This window comes from Stegostoma tigrinum, chromosome 47 (assembly GCF_030684315.1).
Source record: "Stegostoma tigrinum isolate sSteTig4 chromosome 47, sSteTig4.hap1, whole genome shotgun sequence".
NCBI lineage: Eukaryota > Metazoa > Chordata > Chondrichthyes > Orectolobiformes > Stegostomatidae > Stegostoma > Stegostoma tigrinum.
Window position 1 is genome coordinate 5,871,192 of NC_081400.1, and position 25,963 is coordinate 5,897,154.

The 25,963-nt window shown below is 44.4% G+C and overlaps 1 protein-coding gene across 8 annotated transcripts in view; it reads left to right on the forward strand.

The window, feature by feature from the left end:
* Window positions 1-25,963, forward strand: part of LOC125449782 (zinc finger and BTB domain-containing protein 7B-like) — an 85,090-nt gene that overhangs the window by 38,180 nt on the left and 20,947 nt on the right. Inside the window, exon 1 of one of the 8 annotated variants that reach the window (XM_059643031.1) lies at window positions 2,493-2,565. The exons of 6 other annotated variants lie outside the window; for them this stretch is intronic. The gene's annotated coding sequence lies outside the window, so the exon portion shown is untranslated. Of the gene's footprint in view, window positions 1-2,492; window positions 2,566-4,704; window positions 5,028-25,963 lie in introns of those variants that run through there. One more of the 8 variants, XM_048525680.2, reaches the window with a different exon arrangement.

Genomic DNA, 25,963 nt, shown 5'->3' on the forward strand with positions numbered 1-25,963 from the left:
CTTGTTTCCAATTCCAGATTTTATTCAGTGAATTTGATTTCCACCAGGACATCATAATGGCGTTTGAATCTATGTCTTTAGAGGATTAGCCTGGAACTCCAAGTTACTACACAAAATCCGAAAGAACTTGAGATGCTGTAAATCAGGAACTAGAACAGAAGTTGCTGGAAAAGCTCAGAAGATCTGGCAGCATCTGTGAAGGAAAAAACAGAGTTAATGTTTCGGGTCCAATAGAATTCCTCAGCATGGCCAACAGGGTCTGTTTCTGTGCTGTATGACTCTACGTGTCTTCTTCTTCCAAGTGCGTTGACTCATAAAGCAGTCCCAGAATAGTTCTGAGGAAGGGTCACTGGACCTGAAACATTAACTGTTTTTTCCTTCACAGATGTTGCCAGACCTGCTAAGCTTTTCCAGCAACTTTGTTTTTACTCCAAACTACTAGTGTAATAACATTACCACACCACCACTCTGTCTGCACAATGTCCACTGCACCTTCCCTCCAGGGTGGAATTTCGCATGTTAATGTGGCATAGAGGCCCAAGTGTGAGAGATAAGGGCTTAAAAGTAATTAGTGGATGTGCTATTGAGGTTTCAGCCGTTTTTTAAAAAATTTCTACAATATTCTCTCCCCGCCTCTTCCTCTTACACCGTGAATCAAGAAACACAAATCAGGATCTTGACCAGTTCAGAGTTAGGGAGAGGAAATGGATCTGGGAAAGAATTAATCTTCACAGAGCAATTCTTGCTACATTCAAAGTTTAATTTTGTATTATTAGATCTTGCAATGGTTTAAAGTTAAGGTCACTATTGAAAAACCAAGTCTCTGTTGTAAGACCTTCTCAGTGTCTGGGATTGGTTGGTAATAGCTTTGGCCCCCTTATCAAAGGAAGATATATCAGTATTGGGGGCAGTCCAGAGAAGGTTAGTCAGGCTGATACCCAGGTATGGTGGGACTGCTTTATGAGGCGACGCACTTGGAAGAAGAAGAAGACACAGAAACAGACCCTGTTGGCCATGCTGAGCAATTTCCCAAACTAAACTAATCCCACTTTCCTGCATTTTGCCCATATCCCTCTAAATCTTGCCTGCATTTGGCCATATCCCTCTAAATCTTTTCTGTCGTGTACTTGTCCAAATGCCTTTTAAATGTTGTAATTACCTGCATCTACCGCTTCCTTTGCAGCTCATTCCGTACACGCATCGTCCTCTGTGAAAATTTTGCCCTGAGCTCTCTTTTAAATCTTTCTGCTCTCACCTTAAAAGTATGTCCTGTAGTCATGAAATCCCATACCCTTAGAAAAAAGATGTTTGCCTATCACCTTATCCATACCCTTCATGATTTCACAAGCTTACATAAGGTCACCCCTCAACCACCTCCATTCCAGTGAAAAAAGAATCATAGAATCATAGCATCCCTACAGTGTGGAAACAGGCCCTTTGGCCCAACAAGTCCACACTGATCTTTGGAGCATCCTACCCAGATCCATATCCATATCCGTAACTCACCTAATCTACACATCCCTAAACACTATGGGCAATTGAGGATGGCCAATCCACCTAACCTAGGCATCTTTGAAACCCACGCAGACATGGGGAGAACGTGCAAACTCCACACAGACAGTCAGCTGCAGCTGGAATCGAACCTGGGTCCCCAGCCTCTCATTATAACTGAAACCCTCCAGTCCTGGCGACGTCCTTTATGAATCTTTTCTGACCCCTCAAATTGAATAAAATACTCCTTATAACAAGGCAATCAAAACTATACACAGTATTCCAAACTTGGCTTCACCAGTGTCCTGTACAACTGAAGCATGACGTCCCAACGTCTATACTCAATGGTCGATCTGTTGAAATAAACTGCATTCTTAAGGATCTTGAAAGGGTAGATGCAGAAAGATTCTTTCCCCTCATGGGAGAGAGGACTAGAGAGCATTATCTCAAAACAAGGGGTTACAAATTTAAGACCGAGATGAGGAATTTCTTCTGTTAGAGGATGCTGAATCTATTGGCTCCTTTCCCGCTGAGGACTTTAAAGGCTGGGTCATTAAGTATGTTCAAGGCTGAGGTAGATAGATTTTTAATCAGGAAGGGAATCACGGCGTGTGGGGAAAAACAGTGAAGTGGATTTGAGGATGATCACTTCAGCCATGGTCTTTGTGAATAACAGAGCAGACTTGCTGAGCTGAATGACCTAATTCTGCTCCTGCATCTTGTGTCTTTTTTTTAAACATCCAGTTAGACATTATTGCCTGCCTAACCACTCTATTTAATTATGTAGAAGTGGGTCCAGGAGGAGGGGAGTTAGATCATCGGAGCATTAGCACAGATCAGCTTCCAGGGTTCTGGCCACACTCTCATCTCCAAGTCAGAGTTACAAGATTTGAGATTTGAACACACAGTTGAAGCTGATGTTCGGAGGGTCGGTGCCGAGGCAGCGCCGCCCTGCCGGATGGTCGGTGCCGTGAGGGTGCTACACTTTTGAAGTTGCTGTCTTCCAGATGAGATGTTATCCTGTCGAGCTGTTGTGCAAGATCCCACAGTTGCTGTAGGAAGAACAGTGAGACTGTAAGGAATTCTCCTGGGTTTCCTGGTATTAATATTTATCTTGCAAGCAGTATCTTTGCAACAAGTCCTCTGTTTATTGTCATGTTGCAGATATTGCAACTTTAAGAATAATGATTTTGGAGTCTAGCAAGTCAATGTGCAATGCTGTAGAAACATAAGTTACTTCTTGTGTGATAACAAGGTATAGAGCTGGATGAACACAGCAGGCCAAGCATCATCTTAGTAGCAGGAAAGCTGATGTTTCGGGCCCAAACTCTTCTTCAGAAAATTTTCTGCTGCTTGGCGTGCTGCATTCATCCAGCTCTACACCTTGTTATCTCAGATTCTGCAGCATCTGCAGTTCCTATTATCTGTATTACTCCTTGTGCGTAAATTTTTAGCAGCGTGGTGTCATTTTATTTTACTGTCTCTTCATCCTCTGGAGATGCTGCTGTGTCAGAGCTTTCTGTCCCTGGGCACCTCCGCCGTTTGTTCCACTTGCCTGAATCTCTTCTGTGGTTTTGCTGATTCGCACCTCAAATCAGGGACTCTGAGCTTCTGCCCCAGCCGATGGCTGTTCCAGTCACTGCTTCTGGTTTGGATACACAATCTGTCGATAAAATTGAGACCCTTTGGAAAAGGACCATTTTCATGGGATGTGGGCGTCATTAGCAAGGACAGCATTAGCTGTTTCCCTTCCTAACTGCCTCTTGAACTGAGTGTCTGGCTCAGGCCCTTTTTTAGAGCAAAATTAAGAGTCAACCCCAAACAGTTAGGAATAACAATAACTAGCCCACATCCCATTGCAGAATGAAGCAGAAAATGAGAAATGGGAGAATGGATCTGATTTGAAGTCTTTCTATTTTATGCACGGAAGTATTTTTTTCTTTATAAAATTTAGGCTCATGTCTTTTTCTTTATTAGAGCCATCCAGCACAGAAACAGACCCTTTGGTCCAACCAGGCCATGCCGACCATGATGCCAAACTAAAGTAGTCCCATCTGCCTGCACTTCACCCATACCCGCTCCAAACATTTCTTATTCATGTACTTATACAAATATCTTTTTGTACATTGCAACTGTTTCCACATCCACCACTTCCTCTGGAAGTTCATTCCACATGCAAACCATGCTCTGTGTGAAGAAAACAGTTGTCCCTCATGTCTTTTCTAAATCTTTTTCCTATCACTTTAAAAAGATGCCCCCAGTCTTGAAATCCCTCTTCCTGGGGAAAAGGCGTCTATCGTTTATCTTCTCTACATCTGTCATGATTTTATAAACCTCTGTAAGGCCACCCTCCACCTCCTACACTCCCGTGGAAAATATCCCAGCCTATTTAGCATCTGCTTATAAATCAAGCCCTCTACTACCAGCAAAGTTGTAGTAAATCTCCTCTGAACCCTCTCCAGCTTAATAATATCCTTGATAATATTCTGTTCTGGGCACTGTTGGTGAAGCTGCCATTTGTTGCCCATTACTAGTTGCCCTTGGCTGAGTGACTTCAGGCAATTCAGACAGCGTTCAGAATCATTGCTACGGGCCTGGAGTCGTATGTGGGCCGAGAATGGGTATGGATGGCAGATTTCCTTTCCACGACTTGTGAACCCATTGGGGTTTTTAATGACAGGTTCCAAGGCAACAGGGGCAACTATGTGGTTGTGCCTGCACCATCCAGTCCTTGGTCAAAAGTCCACAGCTGGTGCACAAGGAAGAGATTATGTATATGCATGCTGGGGATGGGGCTGGAGGAATGGGGTTTGGCAGCTGTGAGAGTTTGGAGGAAGGGGCAGGATGTTGGCAGGCTTGCTGAGGGCATGGTGAGAACTGGAGACAATTGAACAGCCCACAGAGGCAAGTCAGTGGAGAAGTGATGGTGAGGGTCTAATAAACAGACCTTCTACCTGGGACACTGACAGCCTGAGGCTTGAGAGCGAAAGCTTGACTTGTCACTGTCTGCAGTGAATGTTGTCAAATTTGCAACTCCCCTCCACCCACGATCGGCTCAGTCTCTGCTCTATCAGTTTCGACTTCTGCAATTATTGTGTCCACAATTTCAGCTACAACTTCCTCATCATTATTGGTATCAAAACCTCTATTAAAAGTTTGGATATAAATAGGTCACTGAGTAGGCGGGAGCTGAGTTGTAAGTCGCAACTGCCTGCTGTAGCAACCTGACTCTTCCGAATTAAAGAGGAAAGGAATATATGGTTTTCATGTCTTTTTTTTTGCCAGTGGGGGAAATGCTGCCTTGGTTACCCGTAAGGACCCCACAGAGGGTTAAAAACACTTCTCTGAGCTTTATGGACGCGACCCTGAGGCGTGGGTGTAGCAGTCATACTTTCAGAGGTGGGGAACTGGTCTAGTCAAATTACTTAGAGGACTGCCAGGACAGAGTCGAGAGAGAGGGAGGAAAATACGAGTAGTTTCCTTGGTAGATCTGTTGGCATTTGGAGAAGCCCATTCTTCAAACTTTGAAGAGGAAGGTAAGGAAAGGATGCCAGTAACTTTGACCCCTGCAATTGTGTGTTTTAAACATGGGGAAGCGGTGAGCCAGCAAGTGGAGTGTTGCCGGCGAGGGAACTTTAGATACCAGCTCCTGGATCGAGGCGGTGAAGGGTGTATTTGCAGAGCCATTTTGGAAGGTGTGTGTGTATATATATATATATGTGTGTCTGTGTGGCATTGCATCGCACAGTTAACCTGTCTGCAGTGTCGGCAGGTTTGTACTAGCTGAGTCAGAGTAAACGAATGTTGTAGCATTTGAGAAACAGAAAAATTTACTGTTCAGCTTGTGTGTTCAGTGTCCTCGTCAGGTTTGTAATCATGAGATTTTTTTCTTTTGCATATATAATTGTCAAGGATAACTGCTGAGTACTAAAGGGTCCAGTAATAAAACTTTAAAACACCGAGCTCTGGACTTTCACTGGGTGGTTTTGTAACCTTAAAAAAAAGTGGAATTTGGGTCATTGCCATTTTGACTGTTCTAGATTATAGCTGCTGTGTCTGGGCCATATGAAGCGGGAACCTGCATCAGTTGCCAGTAGAGATTGCTCTCGGACGTAGTAAATCCTTTTTTTTTAAACGTGTCCCTGTAATCTTACAGACTTTCACTTATAGAACCATTAACTGCTGCGTGTGTGTGTGTGTGAATGTGTGTGTCCATGTATCTGTGCCTGACTTTCAGCATGTGTGTATCTCTCTCTCTGTCTCTGTGTCTCTCTCTCTCTATGTGTTTCTATCTCTTTCTGCATGCATGTGTCTCCCACATATGGTTCCGTGTATGTACCTATGCCTGTACATAGGTGTGGTCTCTCTCCACCTGTATATCTCTGTGCATTTATGTCTCAGTCGCTCTGCCTGTGTTCTCTGTCTCTTTGAGTGTGTGTGTGTACGCGCACATGCTCGTGTTTGTGTAGAAAAACTCTGGGGAGTTTTCAGCGTCTTATACCTCTGCTTCTGTTATAAACCGGTTGAAAAAGATCGATTGCTTAGAGTGGTCAGCAACTACTTTTGCCTTCTATCAAGCCATTGACAGAATGGCGGAAGGCAAGCTCAATAGAGCTGATTGGCTACAGACACTTTTTTTTAATATAAATGAGGTTGGGTTTGAAGGCCTGAATGCTGTTTATTCCAAGTGGCTGGCTTCCTTAAATGCCATCAGTTTGTGTTGAGGAGATGGATGAAACATGTACCACAAAAAAAATTAATGCATTTAATATACAGAAATAGATTATTACCTTAAGTGGTGCTGAATTCAAAGTATCCACCACTCTCAGTGAAGAACTGACACCTCATCTGAGTCCTAAATACCCTGCTTGTTACCTTGAGTTTGTATCCCTGATGTGTCACCCCCTCCACTGCCCAGCAAAGAGGAACCATCTTTCTTGAATCTACCCCATGTCGAGCCCTGTCAGAATTTTGTCTGCTTCAATGAAATTGCCTTCTCATTGATGAGCTCCAGAGAATACAGGCCTAAGCTACCTTAAACTCTCCTGATAGGAACGTGTCACCATCCCAGGGACTAAACTGATGAATTTCCGCTGTGCGGCCTCTGTTACAAGTACATCCTCCGTTAGGTTAGGGGGCCAGACTGTGCACAATACTGCAGGTCCCGCTAAGAGCACGCACAATTGTGGTAAAACGTCTTTACTTATATACACACATCCTCATGCAGCAAAATCCTGGCTGGGGCTGGAAAGTGGACCAGTCTGGTTGGAATTGGTCATTATTCCTGTGCCATGTCGATGTGGAATGCCTTGAGGTCTCCTTTGCAGCCATGTACTCAAGGCGGAATTCAGTGCTTGGGGCAATTGGGAATTCATACAATCCCTATAGTGAGGAAGCAAGCCATTCAGCCCATCAAGTCCACATGACCCTCGCAAGAGCATCCCACCCAGACTCAAACCCTTATAACCTTGCGTTCCCCAGGGCTAATCCACCTAACCTACACATCTCTGGATATTACAGGGTAATTTAGCATGGCCAGTTCACCCTAACCTACACATCTGTGGACTGTGGGAAGAAACTGGAGCACCCAGACAAAATCCAATCAGACGTGGGAGACAACATGCAGACTCCATTCAGACAGTCGCCCGAGGCTGGAACGAACCCACATCCCTAATGCTAACCAGTGCTAACCACTGAGCCTCTGTGCCGACCTATGCTGCACTCTGTAGGCCAAAGACCAGCAAGAGTCTGCCCTTACATTGGCTAGGATGGCAAAGGTGATGATTGGATAGGGCAAGAGGAAAACAGCACTGTTCAAAGGTTTATATTCAGGGCCATGTGCAAGAAGTGGAACGTTGACATTAACACTAAGGTCACACCTCTGTGTGAAGAATAGGCTGATGTCTCTTGTTGACCGTGGATTATTCCTCTAAAACTAAAAATCTTTCTTTGAGAATTAAAATAATATTTTATGACCTCCGTTGAAATTTAAGGAAGTGTGGCATCTTTAGTTTCATTATCTGCTTGACCTGGCTGTCTGACTCAGGGTCAAAAGAACTCTGTGCCTTCTGCAAATTGGGCACATGTGTGAGTGATTCAAGTCACTTGAAAACTGTACTAATAGTTTTGAGCTGAGACTCGTCACAAAGCCTGGGGTTGAGGGATTAGCCAGTTTGAGGGGCAGTAACTTATATGTGCCCCACTCTAATGCTGCCTTGTTGATGGCAGCTCCTAGACGTGAGTCCATAATTCAGGCTGGTGTTCCAGTCTAGTTTTGAGGCGCTGCACTGTCAGTGGTGTCAGGCCTTCAGACAAACATCAAATTGAGACCCTTCTTGCTGCGTTTGTTGACTGACCGTACACTGATGTGGCACTCACTGAACCTGACCTTCCAGCAGTGTGGCATTCGCTGAGCCCTGACCCTCTGGCGGTGCGGCACTCTCTTGGTTCTGCTACTGATGGTGTTGGTCTAGGTTCTTATGCTTAGGTTCTGAAATAGGACTTGTACATGTTGATTGAGGAGTGAGAGATGCACTCACCTAAGCACTGGCTGACATAGTCAAATCTGCTCTTGTTTTGATTCTTAATTTTTTTTAGCAAATGCTTGTTCTCCACTTTTGCTCTAGTATACCCTTAGTAAATGGTTTTACAGGCTCACAGTTTTGCCGTGGCCTTGAAAGGGACATTTGAAACCTTGATGCTATTTAATCTATGATCTAAAGAAAATTCAGTATTGCTGTGACCGCTCATAATTCTGGTCACTGCCCACTGAGTTGAGCACGACCTTGTTTTCTGAAGATGGTGAGTGTTTTGTGTTGTGTCACATGCAGCACCATTTACAGCAGCCTAATTAATCCTCCCGGCGTCACTGGTACATCGACTGATTGCTTGTCGATCTGGGGCAGGAAGTGCAGTGTCAGCACAGACTGGCAATCGATGCCAATTCAGTAAGCAATGCAAGATTTCCATAAACTAGCCAAGGGCCTTTGAGGTTTCAGCTTCCCAAAAAAATAAAAAGGCATTGTGGTTTCATAGCTGTAATTGGTCCCCAGCCTCCGATTAAGTTGGAGCCCCGAATGCTCCAAGGTCTTTTTTTTTCAAAAAGTAAAGTAAAATCACGCAGTGTCAGCTTCTCTGGGGCGATCACTTTGGGTAGAAGCCCGTCAGGAAATTGCTCCTTCTGCCTGGAGCAGGGGTAAAGACAGCTATTTGTGCCTAAGCCAGATGTTGTAGTGGGCAGCACTCTGGAACTGGTGTGTGTGCACTGATGCCATAGGCCAGAGCCTGCCCCCATGACGCACGAGGGCCCCTTGAGATACAGTGAGGGATAATAGCGAGGATGATCCCAGCTGGCAGGGTGGGTGGTCTTTTCTTTAGTGAACCAGTCACTCTTCTCCCTCCACGTCTTGCATTTCTGAGCGTTTACAAAGCACTTGCTCAGCCATGTTCTTTCGTTCCCCTTTTATTCATCTGCCACTGGCAGAGCTGACATTTGTTGCCCAGTCCTAGTTGCCGCTTGAACTTCGTGTCTCACTCGGCCCATTTCAGAGGGCAGCTGAGGGTTGACACTGTTGCTGTGAGGCCTGGAGTCACTGTTGGGCTGGACGAGGTAAGGATGGCGCACTTCCATCCCCCATTAGTGAATCCGCAGCGGTTGGGAGAAGGCGGCCATTACCACACAATAATGGTTGTCACGGTCACTATCCCTGAGTCTAGCTTTCGATTTCAGGTTTTATTCCTCCAGCTGCTGTGATAGCATTTGGATCTGTGTTCCTAGAAACATTAGGTCAAGTCGGGGATATTGGTGCCAGTAATGTTACGACTGTACCACCACCCTCTCTCGACACGGCTACGCAGTCAGACAGGAGGTCTCAGATTGTAAGTTATAGGAGGATCCTTGGGGACAGATGCCGGGAGAGTGGCTTTGTCAGGAAGTTGCGCAGAAAGCTTACTTGGAGAGGATGGGTGATTTTGCAAAAAGCTGCCAGGTGTCATAATGGCTAGGTGTGCAAGGCTAAGATCAAATGGGCTGAATGATCAACTTTGCATAAATGGATCATCTTCTAAAGCACCAGAGTGATGGAGTCAATGTGGGAGAGTAGGCGCAGGTAGTGCTCAGTTTGAGGTACCAGGCAAAAGTTTCTTCAGTGATTTATTTTGTGTAAGTAATAATGTGCATGACAGTACAACGATAAAGTGCAGGGAGGAGGTCAGAGAAATCAGAAAGTATTGATTGTGCATGTTAAGGTTGTACAGGACATTGGTGAGGCCTCTTCTGGAATTCTGTGTCCAGTTCTGGTTGCCCTGTTACGGGAAGAATATTTCAAGCTGGAGAGGGTTCAGAAGAGTTTTATTAGCATGTTACCAGATATGGAAGATTTGAGTTATGAAGGAAGGCTGAACAGGCTGGAACTTCTTTCACTGAAGCGTAGGAGGATGAGAGGTGACCTTATAGAAGTTTCTAAAATATTGAGGGGTACAGATGGAGTTAACGGAAGTTGACTTTTCCGAAGGATGGGGGATTTCAAGACTGGGGGAGCACATTTTTAAGATGAGAGGAGAAGGATTTACAAAAGACATGAGGGGCGTATATTTTACAGAGGGCGATTCGTGTATGGAATGAACTTCCTGAGGAAACAGCAGATGTGCCTACGGTTTCAACATTTAAAAGACATTTTGGGTAAGTACATGAATAAGAAAGGTTTGAAGGGATTATAGGCCAGGAGCAGGCAGTGGGACTGGTTTAGTTTGGGATTATGTTCGGCATTGAATGGTTGACCAAGAGGTCAGTTTCTGTGCTATATGACTCCGTGTGCAACCAGTTTTGTGATTTAAAAACCTGCCGATTGTAATTAGAGGAAGGAGACCGAGAGAGGAGGAGGTTGTAAGTCGTGAGATTCTGAGTGCAAGGATGAGGCATCCTGATGTCTGTACTGTTGGGGAGGATGTTACATTTGAAGGATCACTGAGGAGCGCAGTATTACTTAGAAATAAAAGGTCAAGTCTATTGCAGAGAGGATGCAATGGAAGCAGAGTGTGAAGAATGCAGGGGAGGGGGGGTGATCTTTATCTCTCACTGTAATCAGGCATGTCAGATTGGGCTGATGTACAAATCCTTTCACGTGGTTGGATGGGGGAGTTCAAATACTTATAAATTTTGCTTGCTTCCCTGGCACCAATGGCCAGAGATGTCTCGCACTACAGTGTTAAAAGAATTTATAGATATTGGAAAATACATATTTAATTGCAGCAGGAGTGTTCATTAATTTTTGGATAAGTACAATAGAAATTACCGTTCTCTCTTACAGTCTTCCACGGTCTCCCTAGCTGTGCTTTGCCTGTGCTGTCTTGCCCATGCTCACCTGCTCTTGCACTCACCTTCTACCTTTCCATCTTATTCTGTTATTCTCTATCTCTCACACTTGTATCCTCTTGTTCTCTTTCTCACATTCTCTCATCCTCTCTTGTTTTCTCATTCTCTATATCCAACTCTGGTTTTCTCTGTCTCTCACTCTCTCACTTTCTCTCATTCTTGCCCCCTCAATTGCGATCTCTTGCTAGCCTCCCCCCAATGCCTGGCATCCCTAACTCTCCAGTATCCCTGTTTACAGGCCCCTACTTTCTCCAGCCTAACCTGGACCCTCTCTTTCCAACTCTTGCTTGACGGCTCTGCCCCTCTCCCTTTCCCTTGGTTATGTGGTTTCCTGATTTATATTTGTGGTCAATCACTCCTGCAATATCTCTCTCAATATGTTTCATTCCACCACATAATATAGGGATATGACTGAACATCTCAGAAAGCTGAACTGTTTGCAGAATGCCTCAACATTTTTTCTTAGAATGACTTGAAGCCTGAAATCCAGTAATTATTTTAAATGTCTGCCTAGGAAGATAACTATCAGACTAAAATGGGCTTCTAGGCTTGGGGGGTGTGTGGCATTACTTTGTGCTGCTGGACATCAGTTGATGTAGGACAGCAACTTGCGACCGTCCGCTGTCTTCAACCAAATAAACCCATGCTGAGGGTTAGTTGAAGTGCAGAATTTGACAGCTGAATCACACAAGAAAATCACACAGGTGATCTGAGCGTTGGTCAAAGAGGTTGGTTTTAAGGAATGTTTTAAAGGAGTAGAGAGAGAGGAGTGGTTTTGGGAAGGAATTCCAGAACTCAGGCTCCTCAAATAGCTGGAGGTCCAGCAGTCAATGGCAGAACATAATGGCAGAGTTATAGTGAGTAGGTGGGTAAGTTGAGCTGAGTCCACGAGAGGGTCAACCATGATCTTATCAGGCTCGAGGGGCCAGATGGCCTATTCCTGCTCCTTACATTCGTACAATGGGAATTGGGGGATGGCTCAATAACAATAGATGTAACTGGCTCCCACGCTCCAAAAAAAAGCATTTTTGTGTATGTGTACTTTCTGATTCACTATCTGGTCAATCTTTAGTGGGAGATTCTATGTTGAAAAATCAAACGGGACAAGCAGTGAATCCTTGCAACGTTTGTCAAATTTCCTTGGTGTGATTTGAGAATATTGAATGTTGTATTTTTTCAAGTTGCATAATGGATAATGGGCACATATATCTGCAGCACAGCTAGAGGGTAGACAGTTCAGCCCATTGTGTCGCTGTTGTCTCTTCCCCAGAGCAATCCAAAACTAATAACAGCCCTACCATCTCTCCTTTGAACTCTGTATCATCTTCAACCTCTAACCTCTGCTTTGTTAGCGCTCACCCCCGCATAACCCCATGTTAAAACGTCTCGTGTACGGAACAATTCAGCTAATTTTGCCTCCTCATCATCTTGGTAGATTCCAACCTACTGTTTGCTCGCTGCTGCTCAGCAAAACATTTTGCTCCTGCTGTTTCAACTTGTGGAACCTTTTGAAGAGAAATCTTAAATAAAGCAGAGAGCATAGGCCTGGCAGCATCTGTGGAGAGAGAAACAGTTACTTTTCGAGTCCAGGATGACTGCTCTTGCTGTAAAGAAGAGCCATATTGGATGTCACAAAGTTGATGCTCCTACAAGGGATGACACAGTGCAGGATCTAATTCTGGGAACTGAAACCAGTCAAGTTTTCGAGGTGGTAATGGAAGGGTGCGTTTTAGTCATTTTAGATACGTTTTAGGTTTGTTATGGAAAATGAGAAAGATAGACTGAAAAATAGAATTTTGCAATTGGGTGGAGCAGATTTTATTAAAATAAGGCAGGACCTCACCAAAATAAACTGGTATCAGCTACTTCAGGGTAAATCTTCAGTAGAACATTGGGAGGCATTCAAAAAGGTACTTGGGGAGATGTACAGGCCCAACATTGTTCCCTTAAGGATGAAATGTAAGAGCGACAAGCCCAGAGAACCATGGTTGTCCAGGAATATTCAGGACTGAATAAAGAGGAAATGAGAGATGGATAACTGGTAGAAAGGGAGCAAAATGATAGAGATCATAAAGGAGTGTAGGAAGTGCAAAGGGGAATTCATTAAAGCAGTTAGGAGAACAAAGAGGGGGCATGAGAAAATTTTGGCGGGCGAGATTAGAGAGAACTGCAAATGTATCAAAGGGCAGAAAATGACCAGGGGAAGAGTAGGGCCAGTTATGGACAGATGAGTCACACTGTTTGAAACAGGAGGACATCGATGAAGTGTTAAATGAGTACCTCACATCTGTCTTTACTTGGGAGAAGGAGGGGAAGCACAAGAAGGGAGGAAGAATTCTGTTTTTAGTTCTGTCTTAATGTCTTCTGTAACTATTCGGCAGGTTCTTTACTCAGAGAGTGGTAAGGGCGTTGAACGCCCTGCCTACCAATGTAGTTAACTCAGCCACATTAGGGGCATTTAAACGGTCCTTGGATAAGCAGATGGATAATGATGGGATAGTGTGGGGGAGGGGCTTAGATTAGTTCATAGGTTGCGCAACATTGAGGGCCGAAGGGCCTGTTCTGTGCTGTATTGTTCTATGTTCTATTCACTATTTATTTGTTAAATGCAAGTGATAATAAATCATTCAATTGAATTCACTGCAGCTGTAGAATTTGACAATATGGACTGTGAAGTTTTCGAGCAAACTGATATAAGAAGCAAGGAGGTATTGAAGGTTTTGATGGATTTAAAAGTGGACAAATGCCCAGGTCCGGATGAGTTGTATCCCTGGCTGTTGTGGGAGACAAGGGAAGGAATTATAGGGGTCTTGACCCAAATCTCTGGCTGCAATGGTGATGCCACTTCACAAGAAGAGTATCGACATAGACAAGGGATGTATAGGCTAGTGAGTCTTAACATCAATGGTAGGCAAACTGTTGGAGAAAATAGTTCAGAGAAAATTAATCTCCATGTTGGGAGGCAAGTTTCAGTCAGGAATAGTTTGTGTGGCTTTGTTAGAGGAAGGTCATGCCTAAAAAAATCTAAAGGAATTTTTGAGGTGGTGTTCAACTGTTTGACTAAGGGCAGGGCAGTTGATGTTGCTTATATGGATTTGAGCAAGGCCTTTGACAAGCTCCCGCATGGAAAACAGATGAAAAAGGTCAAAGCTAATGGGGTATAGGCTAACGTGGCCAGTTGGATCCAGAATTGGCAGGAGATTAGTGGTAGCAGAAGGTTATTTGCATAACTGGAGCCCTGTGTGCAGTGGCGTACCATAATCTGAGCCCCTTATAGTTGTGATATTTGTAAATGATCAAGATGAAAATATGGGGGAGATGATAAGTAAGCTTGTGGATGACACAAAGATGGGCTGGTTGACAGTAAGGGGGAGCATGTTAAGTTTTAGGATGATATAAACAGACTGGTCAGAGCAGTAGCAAATGGAATTTAACTCTGATAAATATAAAGTGGTACATTTTGGAAGAAGGAACAAGATAAGGGATATTCAATGCATCAAAACCTCCTTGCTTCTTATATCAATTTGCTAGCAAACCTGGAGGAACATAGGGACTTTGGGATGTTTATCCACAGACCCCTGAAGGTGACAGGACAGTTTAATAGGGTAAGTTAAAGCATATAAAGAACACAACCTTCATCAGTTCTGGCATAGATTATAAGTGCAGGAAGCTCATGCTGGAGCTGCACAGAACTTTAGTTAGGCCAAAGCTGAAGTGCTGTGTGCAGTTTGGTCCCCACTCTATAGAAAGGGTGTAACTGCACTGGAGGGGATGCAAAGGAGATTCACCATGATGTTGCCATAGATGGAGCATTTTAGCTAGGAATAGAGGCTGGATAAGCTCAGGTTGGTTTCTTTACAGCAGGGAACGCTGGGAAGGAGACCTGATAGAGAGGTCAAATATTATGAGAGGCATGGGAAAGCTGAATAGAAAGCAGCTGTTCTCCCTTAGCTATGGGCCTTGTGTGGGAAAGTTAGACTAGTGTAGATAAGTTGTATTTTTTGGCAGAACAAACTTAATGGGCTGAAAGGCCTCTTCTGTATTGTATGATTCTGTAGGAGTGGTTGGTATGCATAGAATACAATTTAACCTCCTATGCCAGCGTACATTGCTTGAAAATTGTAATATACCTGTGTAAGTGGAGTATTGATATCTCTCCAATGCTCCCCCACACCCCAACAGCAGCATTCTCCCACTGCTGCCAACTTCCCCTCCCTTACTGATTTTGTGTTGTTTTTTGTGTATTGTTGTCAATGAGATGAATATCTCCTGAAACCTCCTGATACATTCTCATTAGTTAACCACACTCTCTCTAGATGACTTTTCATTGCAAAACAGGTTTCTGCGCTTTATTGCAAAACTGAAAAGGCGGTGGGGGGGATGGTGGTGTTGGGAGTGGAGAGGTGGAGGAAGGAGGTGAACAGGAACCAGCAATGTTCTGTGCCAATGCATGCTAATCCCCCTGGTGCCCTGGCTTCTCAGCTCATCAACTGTGCCTGGTGTTGCGATGAGTTATAGACTGAAGAAAGGGCTAAAGGGAGAGGCAGGGATACCTGGGGACCTTCAGAAGTTCAAGGCAAGCAGATATTGCAAAAACTGAGCTGGCATTGAACTGCTGTATAAGCTGTTTAAGTGAAATAGAGCTGCTGTTACAGTGCTGTTTCAACATTTCTTGTTGCGACGTGTCGGTCTTTTAGCATCTGGTGTTCCTAAAACTAGTCAAAGTCCCCTGCACCAACATATTAAAAGCTATTGGGCTTGCAGCGAAACAGGATGGGTTTGATGCCAGTATAAATTTTCAGCAGTTGAGCCTCTCACATTCCACCTTCTCCCCTTTTGCTTGCTCACACGCTCTCTCTCTCTCTTGCGCTGTCTCTTTGTTGCTCGCTGTGTCTCACTCTCTCTCGCACGCTCTTCCTCTCTCTGCTTCTCCCTGCCTCTTGTGTGCGGCCTTTTGAGGGAAGGCTAAGGCTTGAGGACTCTGGGAGCCTCAGTCGAGTGTCTTGAGAGTTCACGCACATGAGGCTTGCCAAGGCAGCTGGGATGGGGTGGTGCAATACTGTCCAAATCGAATGTCTGACCAAACACCAAACAGTGAGATTGTCGGCTTGTGAACCTTCTGAATCTTCTTCCTCCACTCCCAAAACAGTGTATTTCCTGAACCCTTTCTGTGTCTGGAACAAGAGGTTATTCCTCCCCTTGAACCAATTCATCTGGATCACGACTGCTCTGGATCTTCACCAATATGTTTGTACTTAGTTAGAAAAAGAAATAGCCATCAATCTGGTCCCTTAAACCTACTCTGCTGTTCAGTAAGGTCATGGCTGATCTGATTATTCCACATTCCCATCTACCTCCAGTAACCTTTCAGCCCCTTACTTATCCAGAATCTATCTACTGCTGCCTTAACAATATTTGAAGACTTTTTTCCTCTTTATTCTTGCAAGGGATGTGAGCGTCGCTGATGTGACTGGTATTTGTTGCCCCCACCCCGAACTGCTGCCTGAACTGACTGGGCTGTTTCAGAGAGCAGTTAAGAGTTAACCCCGTGCTGTGGATCTGGAGTCACATGTAGGCCCAGATCAGTTAAGCACATCAGATTTTCTTCTGTAAAAGGCAGTGGGTCTTTTTTTTTTAAACAGCAATTGATGATGGGTGCGAAAGCAGAAACTGCTGGGAAAACTCAGCAGGTCTGGCAGCATCTGTTGACAGAAAGCAGAGTTAACATTTTGGGCCCAGTGACTAACTTTCAGTTTTGTTTGTTGAATTTGCCTGTGGTGGGATTTGAAGCCCAGAGCCATTGACGTCACTGCAACACCACCACCCTGCCTGCTTTCTCTGCTTTTTGAGGAATTCTACAGACTTGTGATCCTCTGAGAAGAAGTTTCTCCTATCTCTGTCTTAAATGGGCCACCCCTTGTTTTTAATCAGTGACCCCTAGTTCTGGAGTTTCCCACAAGAGGAAACATTCTCTCCATATCCACCCTTTCAGGATCTCTCATGATTCAGTCAAATTGCCCCTCACACTTATAACCTCTAGAAGCAACAGTTTAGCCTTGCCAAACATGCTGCCTGGGCAACCAGTCCTTTCCTTAGTCTAGTGAAGCTTGGTTGCACTTACTTCCTTCTGTAAAATTGAGATCAATACCGGATATAGTGGTCCAGGTATTGTCCTACCGTGCCCAGAATAAATGAAGCATAACCTTCCTTGGCAGACTGTCTTTAATTTATCTATTTTGTTCAGCTGATCAACCCTACAGGCTGAAACAAACTGACAAACTGTACATCTGTTGGGTGATTGCTGACTGCACCATTGCCCACTGAATCTTCTTACCTGCTTCACAGCACTGTCACACTGCCCTGAAGTTGACCATTGAGCAAGTTGGATGACCCTGTCCTAAGGGGTGTTACTGCCCCCATTGTGTGAACAGGACAACTTTCCTCTCTGCCTGACATGTTGAGTTGACTGAAGATCAACCTCCAGCTCATAAACTCTGAGTCGAAGCTGCTAGAGTCACAAATACCGCAGGTGTGTTTGCCCTGAATCTCACTGGCATCAGGGACTCCCACATGCTGTAGCTGTGACTCATCCTCCCTGACCTGCCACCCTGAACGCGGTTTAAGTAATAAAATTATTTGAATGAATTATTTTCGTTTTTATGTATTGTATTAGCCTCACCAGCACCACTGTTTTGAATCTTCAGAGTAGTAGGATCCTAAGCACTTACCATTAAACAACTGGCCTCTTTCCCTATGGTACAGTATGAACCAATTCTTACAAGGTGAAAGTGCTGGTAAAGGCAAAATCGAAGGAACGCCTAACTCCCTGACTCAGGCAACTGCTAGCGCTCTCACCTCTATTTCCTACACCTCCCTATCTCTGTCACCTCCTCCAGTCCCTACACCCCTGCCTCTCTCTATCACCTCCTGCAGCCCATACACTGTCTCTACCTCTGTAACATCTTCCTGATCCTGCACTTCTCCCACTTCAGTAGATTCTGTTCTCGTACATTATCAGCTCCTTGTGATACCCTGATATCCAATATTCGACTGTTGGTGGCTGTACCTTCAGTTACCTGGGGTCCTAAACTCTGGAATTCCCTCCCTAATCCTCTCTGCCTCTCTCCTGCTTTAAGATGTTCCTTAAAACTCACCTCTGTGAAGAAGTTTTTAGTTGCCTGTCTCTAAAGTCTCCTTGCATGGGTGTGTGTGGGGGGAAAGAAAGCTAAGTCTGTTCTAATTGATGCCTCTCTGTTTTGAAGTGACTTGGAGCCTTTTATTACGCTAAGTGCACAGTGTAATGTAAGTGCACTGTGTAAATGTAAGACAACTGAGTTGTTATCTGACAGAGTAGAGAGTAGGGTCAAGGGTGAAGAGTCGAGTTTCTTACTGGAGAAGTAGAATGGGAGGTGTTGCACAGAGATGCCACAGGTTGTGCAAGAACTCTATGCCTCCATGTGCCAATGTGAAATGCCAGGTGACTATGGAAACCATTGCATCTGAGCATGGTCCTCCAGCAAAGCCAATCTGCAACCCCACGCTAGGATCACATCTACCTCCTGGGACAAACGGTGATGCCTTTCAACAGCTGTGCACCAAAGGAAATCATAAAGTTGACACTTTCAGAGACTAATGTGTGTTAGTCTGTAACTGAACAGGAAGAGGCCATTCAAACCATCGAGCCTGTTCCCTGACTCCATCTACTTGCCTTTGCCCAATGTCCCTTAATACATTGATGAGCAATTATGTGCTGATCTCAGACTAGAATCTCTTAAAAGGGTTCCAAGTTTCTCCCACCAATGAAAATGTCCTCTCATTCCACTCCTGAAAGGTTGTGCTCAAATTTCTATTAGCTCTGTTCCTTAATCCAAGACTCTCCAGTTTGCAGCAGGGGCTTCTTTCCTAGCTATCCTATCATTACACCTCATATTTACTCTCCTCAATTCCAGGGAATACCCTTGAGACCCGGGTGTCATTCTAGGTAATCTGCAGTGATCCAAAGCCAGTAGGCCCTGCACGAGGCATTTAAGCTTCATTGGAGAATAGAGTTTGACAGATTTGTCTGTCTGGAACTTGGAGAGCCGTAGAAAATACGGAATTGAAATAGACCTTTTTCATGCAACTCATCCATGCTGACCAGACATCCTAAATTAATGTAGTCCCATTTTCCAGCATTTGGCCCATATACCCATCCAGATGCCTTTTAAATATTGTAATTGTACCTGTCTCCAACACTTCCTCTGGCAGTTTATTCCATGCATGCATTACCCTCAGGTCCCTTTTATATCTTTCCCTTCTCACCTTAAACCTATGCCCCTCTGGTTTTGGACTCCCTTACCCTGGGAAAATGACCTTGGATATTCACCCTATCCATGCACCTAATGATTTTATAAACCTCAATAATGTCACTCCTCAGCCTCTGACACTCCAGGGAAAATAGCCCCAGCCTATGGAGCCACCTCTTGTAGCTCAAACCCTCCAACTCTGGCAATATTCTTGGTAATCTTTTATGCGTCTTTTCAAGCTTTACAACATCTTTTCTATAGAAGGGAGCAGCTGTGTTAGACAGTATATACCAGACCCACCACACTCAGCAGTGTAGACATATGCTTTGGTGTGACGTACAGAGGGATCTGGTTCTTTACCATCCCTCTCTTCCTATTAGGAAAGCTTGTACACTTTTTCTCCCAGTTGAAGCTCTCTCCATTAGTGGAGAGCTCTACACCCACCTCCGTAGATAATGTTGAAGTGTTCAAAAGATCTGCTCCTGTTCCAGTGTCTAAACTGGATGCCGTCTCTGTTTTTGCTCAAAGGATAAATTCTGTTCACCTAGTTTCCCCCATTTCCAAATTTGCGTTATTCTGGCTTTGTCAGGTGTAGTGTGTAATAGTTCAGGATGAGTCAGGAAGAATATGTTGCGTGTGATGGTTGTTCAAAAGTTCAGGGTCCTTTTTTTGGGTGAGTGACTACGCCTTCAGTTGCCTCAACCTTAAACTCTGGAATTTGCTTAGTTTCAGCCAGTTGAAGAGGGCTGAATCAGCTCCCTTTTTTTTACCCCTCTCAGTCAGTTGCAATAAATATTTGAAACGCTTTTTAGCATTCAGTTGTCTCACATTTCAATTAAAATGTAGTAGTGGTGAAAATGAAGGAGCTAGTTCCAAAGTTTACTTAAGTGAGAGAAAGAAGAACTACTAACTCTGAGATAAATAATAAAATACACTGTCAAATACACATTTAAAATTTAAATACGTGTGTGTGTCTAAAAGGAAGATAAGGGTTTTAAAAATTTTCTAATAGTCCTTGAGTGTTAGAGTTAAATCTGAGACCACAGCTTCTGAGCTGATCCTCCTCAGGAGCGTATTTGCAGAATCCTTGAGTTCTCAGTGAGCTGTTTGTTCAACAAATGCAAAATACTGAAGATGCTGGAAATTTGAAACAAAAGCAGTGAATGTTGGAGAAACTCAAGGTCTGGCAGCAGATGTTGTGAGTCTGCTATGGTTCTTCAGAAAAGCTAACTTCTGTTTCTCTCTTCACAGATACTGCCAGCCTTCCTGAGTTTCTTCAGCATTCTCTATGATGTTTATTGGTCGGTGCTAGCTTTTCAGAAATTGAGAAAGAAATGTGATGTTGAAAAAGAGAGAGCGATATAGAGAGAGAGAGAGAGAGAGAGAGAGAGAGATTGATTTTCTGCCTTTGCTGTTGCCAGTTCACATTCTTTCTCTTGCTCAAAAGTTTTCGTGAAATCTAATTTACTTGTGCATGCCCATGTCTCTCCCAACTGGGTAATCCCTAGGCGACATTCATCCTAGAATGTGAAACTTCCAGAAGGGTGGTGTTCGAGGCTCTGTGTGTGTGATGGGTGTGTTTTTACAACTGATTAGGTTTCAGTGCCTTTTGATAAATTGTTTATTTTAGCTTAAACTGTCACACTTGTTTCACATGCTTGGCGCAACCTGGCCAGGAGACCATGGTAGCCATCTTACGTCCCTGCTTCTTACTTTGTGAAGCCGTTTTAGTCCATGAAAACCTTGGAATATTAAAATCAGACTAGATTCATAGAGTCACACAGCTCTGAAACAGACCCTTCAGACCACCCACTCCATGCCACACGTAATCCCAACTAGACTGGTCCTACCTGCCTGCTCCTGGCCAAATCCCTCCAAACCTTACCTTTTCACGTACTTACTTAAATATCTTTTAAAAGTCGTAACTGTACCTGCATTCCTGAGCATGTTCATTTCGCAAGTGAACCACCCTCTGTACTTAAAAAAAATTTGCTCCGATGTCTTTTTTTTAATCTCTCTCCTCTCACCTTAAAAATATGCTGCCTAGTTTTAACGATGGAAGTTGAAAGCTGGTAGTCCACCCTGTTGTGACACCGCACTGCCCCTCCGTCCTCTTTTAAAATCACCCTGAGTTTGTGGTTACCAAACCCTAACATCTCCTTGCACGTCTTGGAGGGTCACATCTTGTCAGTGTACCTCTGAAACCTTTAAAGAGGCTCAGCGATGTGAAAGGTGCTGTGTACATGCAAGTTGCTGTTGTATTAAGTGCTTCTTTTTTTAAAAGGCTGTGGTGCTTATGCCCACTTTTTGAACTAAAATAAAGTTTATTTTAACAACTTTATTCTTTCTGGATGTAGGCGTCACTGGCAAGGCCAGAATTTGTTACCCATCCCTAATTGAGATGGTGGTGATGAAAAGTGAAAAATGACACTCCATTCCCGCTCTTGGTAACTCGCGATGCAGACTCTTCCCAATAAAGCTGCTGATATTTTTTAGAATTGGTATTAGATTTTATTGTCACATGTACTCAAGTCCAGGAGTATGGTGAAAAGTGTACAGTCTCCTTTCTCTGGCGCCATCTTGCTTACACAATCAATTACAAAATTGGAATAAAGAGAAACAGCAGAAATAAAGGAAACAAAGCCAAAAGGAAAGAGAAACGTCCAGATATCGAAGCCTTATTTAAACCTTATCTCCGTGCGGGCACCCGGGCCAAGCCACAGCCTGGAGTCTCGGGAGGAGCAGTCAATGCAATAAAGCCGCTGTCGTCTCTGCCCCACCCCTACCCACTGCTCAATGCAAAGATGATTTGGCTTTGTGATTGAGGCAAGCTGGAATTGTGAAATCTAGACTTGGAAATGTAATGAGAACCATCCAGAAATGAGGTAGAAATGGAACATACTGAAACTACACGCAGCTGCTGCTTCTGTGCCTGAGGGGTTGGGGTAAATTAGCTAAATGATCCTGCTTCCTACTGGGAGAAGAAAACTGGCGCAATTTCTCCAATTGGCCAAGAATCCCATGAGGCAGAGGTGCAGTTACTATAAGATATAGGAGCAGAATTAGACTATTCAGCCCTGTCGAGTCTCCTCCGCCATTTGATCATGCTGATATGTTTCTCAACCTTATCCTCTTGCCTTTTCCCCATAATCCTCAATTTCCTTACTGTTCGAGGACCTATTTTTCTCTGTCACAAATGCATTCAATGACTTGACCGCCACAGCCCTCTCCAACAATGAGTTCCATAGATTCGCCACTCTCGGGTCAAAGAAATTCTTCTTCTTCTCCGTTCTAAAGGGTCATCCCTTCACCCGGAGGCTGTGCCCGGTGGAAACATTTTCCATGTCTACTCTATCTAAGCCTCTCAGTATTCTGTAAGTTTCAATCCCAATTCATTCTGCTGATCAGGTACTTCATGGCTCTCCTGTAGAGTCCCATTCTCCCCACATCTTAGCCATTTCCTTTAGAAACCATTCACCATCTCTGCGATCACCACCACATGGTTTCTACTCAGTGTGTTAAAAGTATGAAGTTCTTCCTCATATTATCCCCAGTCCCACAAATTCCAATCTCTCGCCCAGGATTGTAAATAGTGAGACTTGCAAAACTTGTGAAGCATGAGAACAGGCTTTTCCACTGTTGTGGAATGGGAAGTCTGTCCTTGAAAGTACTTTGCAATTGATGCAGAACTAGCCATGTTCACATGATTAGATTAGATTAGATTAGATTAGATTCCCTACAGTGTGGAAACAGGTCCTTCGGCCCAACAAGTCCACACCGTCTCTTGGAGCATCCCACCCAGACCCATCCCCATATATCCCACACACCCCTGGACACCACGGGCAATTTAGCATGGCCAATCCACCTAGCCTGCACATATTTGGACTGTGGGAGGAAACCGGAGCACCCGGGGAAAACCCACACAGACACGGGGAGAATGTGCAAACTCTGTACAGACAGTTGAGCGAGGCTGGAATCGAACTCGTGTCCCTGACAGTGTGAGGCTGCAGTGCTAACCACTGAGCCACTGTGCTGCCCCATGATGTTAAGAGTGAGGTCAGACTTGGTCCATTCCCCTTGCCCCACCCAACCATTGGAGATCATACCCTCCCTCTGCCTTGCAACCACTACCACCACCTCTTGAATAGCAGTGAACTTCTGACATCCACATCTGAGCCTTTATTTGTCTCCCTTTAATTTGCCTCCCCTGTTTTGGTGTTCTGTTCTCCAAAGTGCCCCCTGTGTGATTAAAGACTCTAAAATGCATGTTGTTGATACTGCTGCTTCAGCTAAGCTTGTGCCATCAAAGCTGAGCTGATTCTAGGAGACTCTCGTCTCGTTTTTTTTTTGCATTCGGAATCTGCTGTCTCTCCCTTTCATCATGTGTAATTGCAGGGCAGAGCTTTTGTTGCGGGGTTTAATTCAGCGGCTGTTGTGTTTAATCACCAGCTATTTACTGCTGCTGCCATGATGCACTTTAATGAGAAGTAGGAATGATCTATCACCCATTTTGAAAGCACCTTGTCCGACTGTGTGACAGCTGCGGAGCAGTTTGGGTAGTGCATTGCTCTTTAAAGTGCGGTCACTGTTGTAATGCAGGAAACGTAGCTGTCAAATTGCACACAGCAAGATCCCACAAATGAAGTTGAGCTAATGACCCAGGTCATAACCCCACCCACACTTAGTGGCAATGGATAGTGTGATCTATTGTATCTGCCCGAGAGGACTAGATGGGGTTCTCGGTTTAACATGACATACTGAAAAGTGATTCCACAGTGGGTTGGGGAAGTGGAAGATCCACCATGTCTCTGTTCCTGATCACCACTGTGTGGACATACATGTTTGTGAGAATGTTGAGTTTGTGACTAGCCTCTGAGGTTGTCTGCAGTAAGAGAGATTGGGACAACACATCCATAATAGCACAAACCAAACAGAGACATGCCAGGGAATTCCTGAAGGCCTGGTATTCCAACTGGATCTCCATCAACAAACACTTTGAACTGGACCTGATACACAAACCATTGAAAAATAGAACTGGAAGTGATGCCAACCACTCCAGCAAACCGAGGAATATAAATAGCAAGCAGGACAGAACACCAACGCTTCACCGGAGGCGCACTGATGATGTTAACCTATGAGGGTGACGAAGCATCTGCAGTTAAACACACCGGCTCGGTGAGCAAGTCTACATCCACGTCCACAACCTGAGTTACAAATCTTCTCAAAAACTTTAAATGGGTGTAGATTTGGGAGGTGAAGTAGCACAGTGATAATGTCAATAGACTAGACCCAGGTTAAATTCTAGGGACACAGGCTGAAATGCACATTAGCACATGGGTGCAGAAAATCAAAAGACTAGCTCACCTTTTCAAGGGTAACTAGGGAGAGGCAATAAATACTGGCCCAGCCAGTAATGCCCAGGAGTGAATTTTAAAAACCCCACTTAAGTAGGTGGCAAAATTTGCATTCTATTAAATTCAGAATTAAAAAAACCAGCCTAATGCAACCTCATGAAAGCCCATCAGATTCACTATTGGTGAAGGAAGTCTCATCCTTACCTGGTCTGGGTCTACACGTCACTCCAGGGATGGGACTGACTCTTAATATACCTCTGAAAAGGCACCTAGTGAGACACTCCGTTGCAGGGGCAACAAGGATCAGCCTCACCAACGATGTCCACATCCTGTGAAAGAATTTGAAAAAGCAAAACAAATCATAGAAACAAAAGCCAACTTATAACAAAAAAGAAAAACTGAAAACAACTTCAGACTGAGAATGAGATTGAAGTGCTGGAAGATCCAACTGCCGATTCAAAACCCTGAACAGAAATTGTAATTTTTGAAATAAGTAGTGAGAATTTACTTTGCCTTGTGGCTTTCTTAATTACTTCTTTTATTTTTCTGTCTTGATACCTTTTCTATTTTTGCAGTTTTCACTTTCTCTTTGTTCATGCTGTGCTCTCTCAATGACACGGTGCTGTTGTTTGATCTTGGGGGAGGCACGGTTATGAGGTCTTTGAAAGGGACAGTAGGTATTCTCTAATCAACCTGTCCGGGGATGTTATCACACACCTCCTGAGCGAGTAACACTTGAACGTCAGCCTCCTGGCTTCCAAGTAGGGACACTACCATTGCACCACAAGAGGGGCTATATGCACCTTGATGGCCAAAGGGTTATCCGAGATATTGAGCCAAGATTGGCATTGGTCTAGCAAAAGTGAGGCCTGACTGAACTGACATTTGAAGGAGATGAAGTTAGCGTCATAGTTAACCTCAGGGGCACTGCTTTCTCTCCATAGATGCTGCCAGACCTGATGAGTTTCTCAAGCAATGTCAGTTTTTGTTAAGAGATTTCAGGCCATCCACATGTCTCTGTTTTATTTTGATGAAGTTAGGATATTTGGTAACGGCCTGGGGACGTGCAGTTGGGCAGTTTAATCAGGACATCCGTTCCAAAGCTACAGCAGCTCACTGCTGTGTCCACATCTGCCTGGTCACAAAGACTTAAGTCAGAAATCAGCTGAGGACCAGCTTGTCCCACCCTCACGCACCCCCTCCTGAGTCTGGGAGGATTACTGCTGAGGGAACATCACAGTATGGGAGGGTCATTGCTGCAGGAGCACTGCAGTGTGGAAGGGTCAGTGCTTAGGGAGCATTGCACCGTGGGATATTTAGTGCTAAGGGACTGCCGCACTGTCGGTGGGTCAGTACTGAGCGAATGTTATATTGTCAGTGTCAGTGCTAAGGGAACACCACCCTGTCAGAGGATCGGTGTTGAGGGTGCACCAGTGTCAGAGGATCAGTGTTGAGGGAGT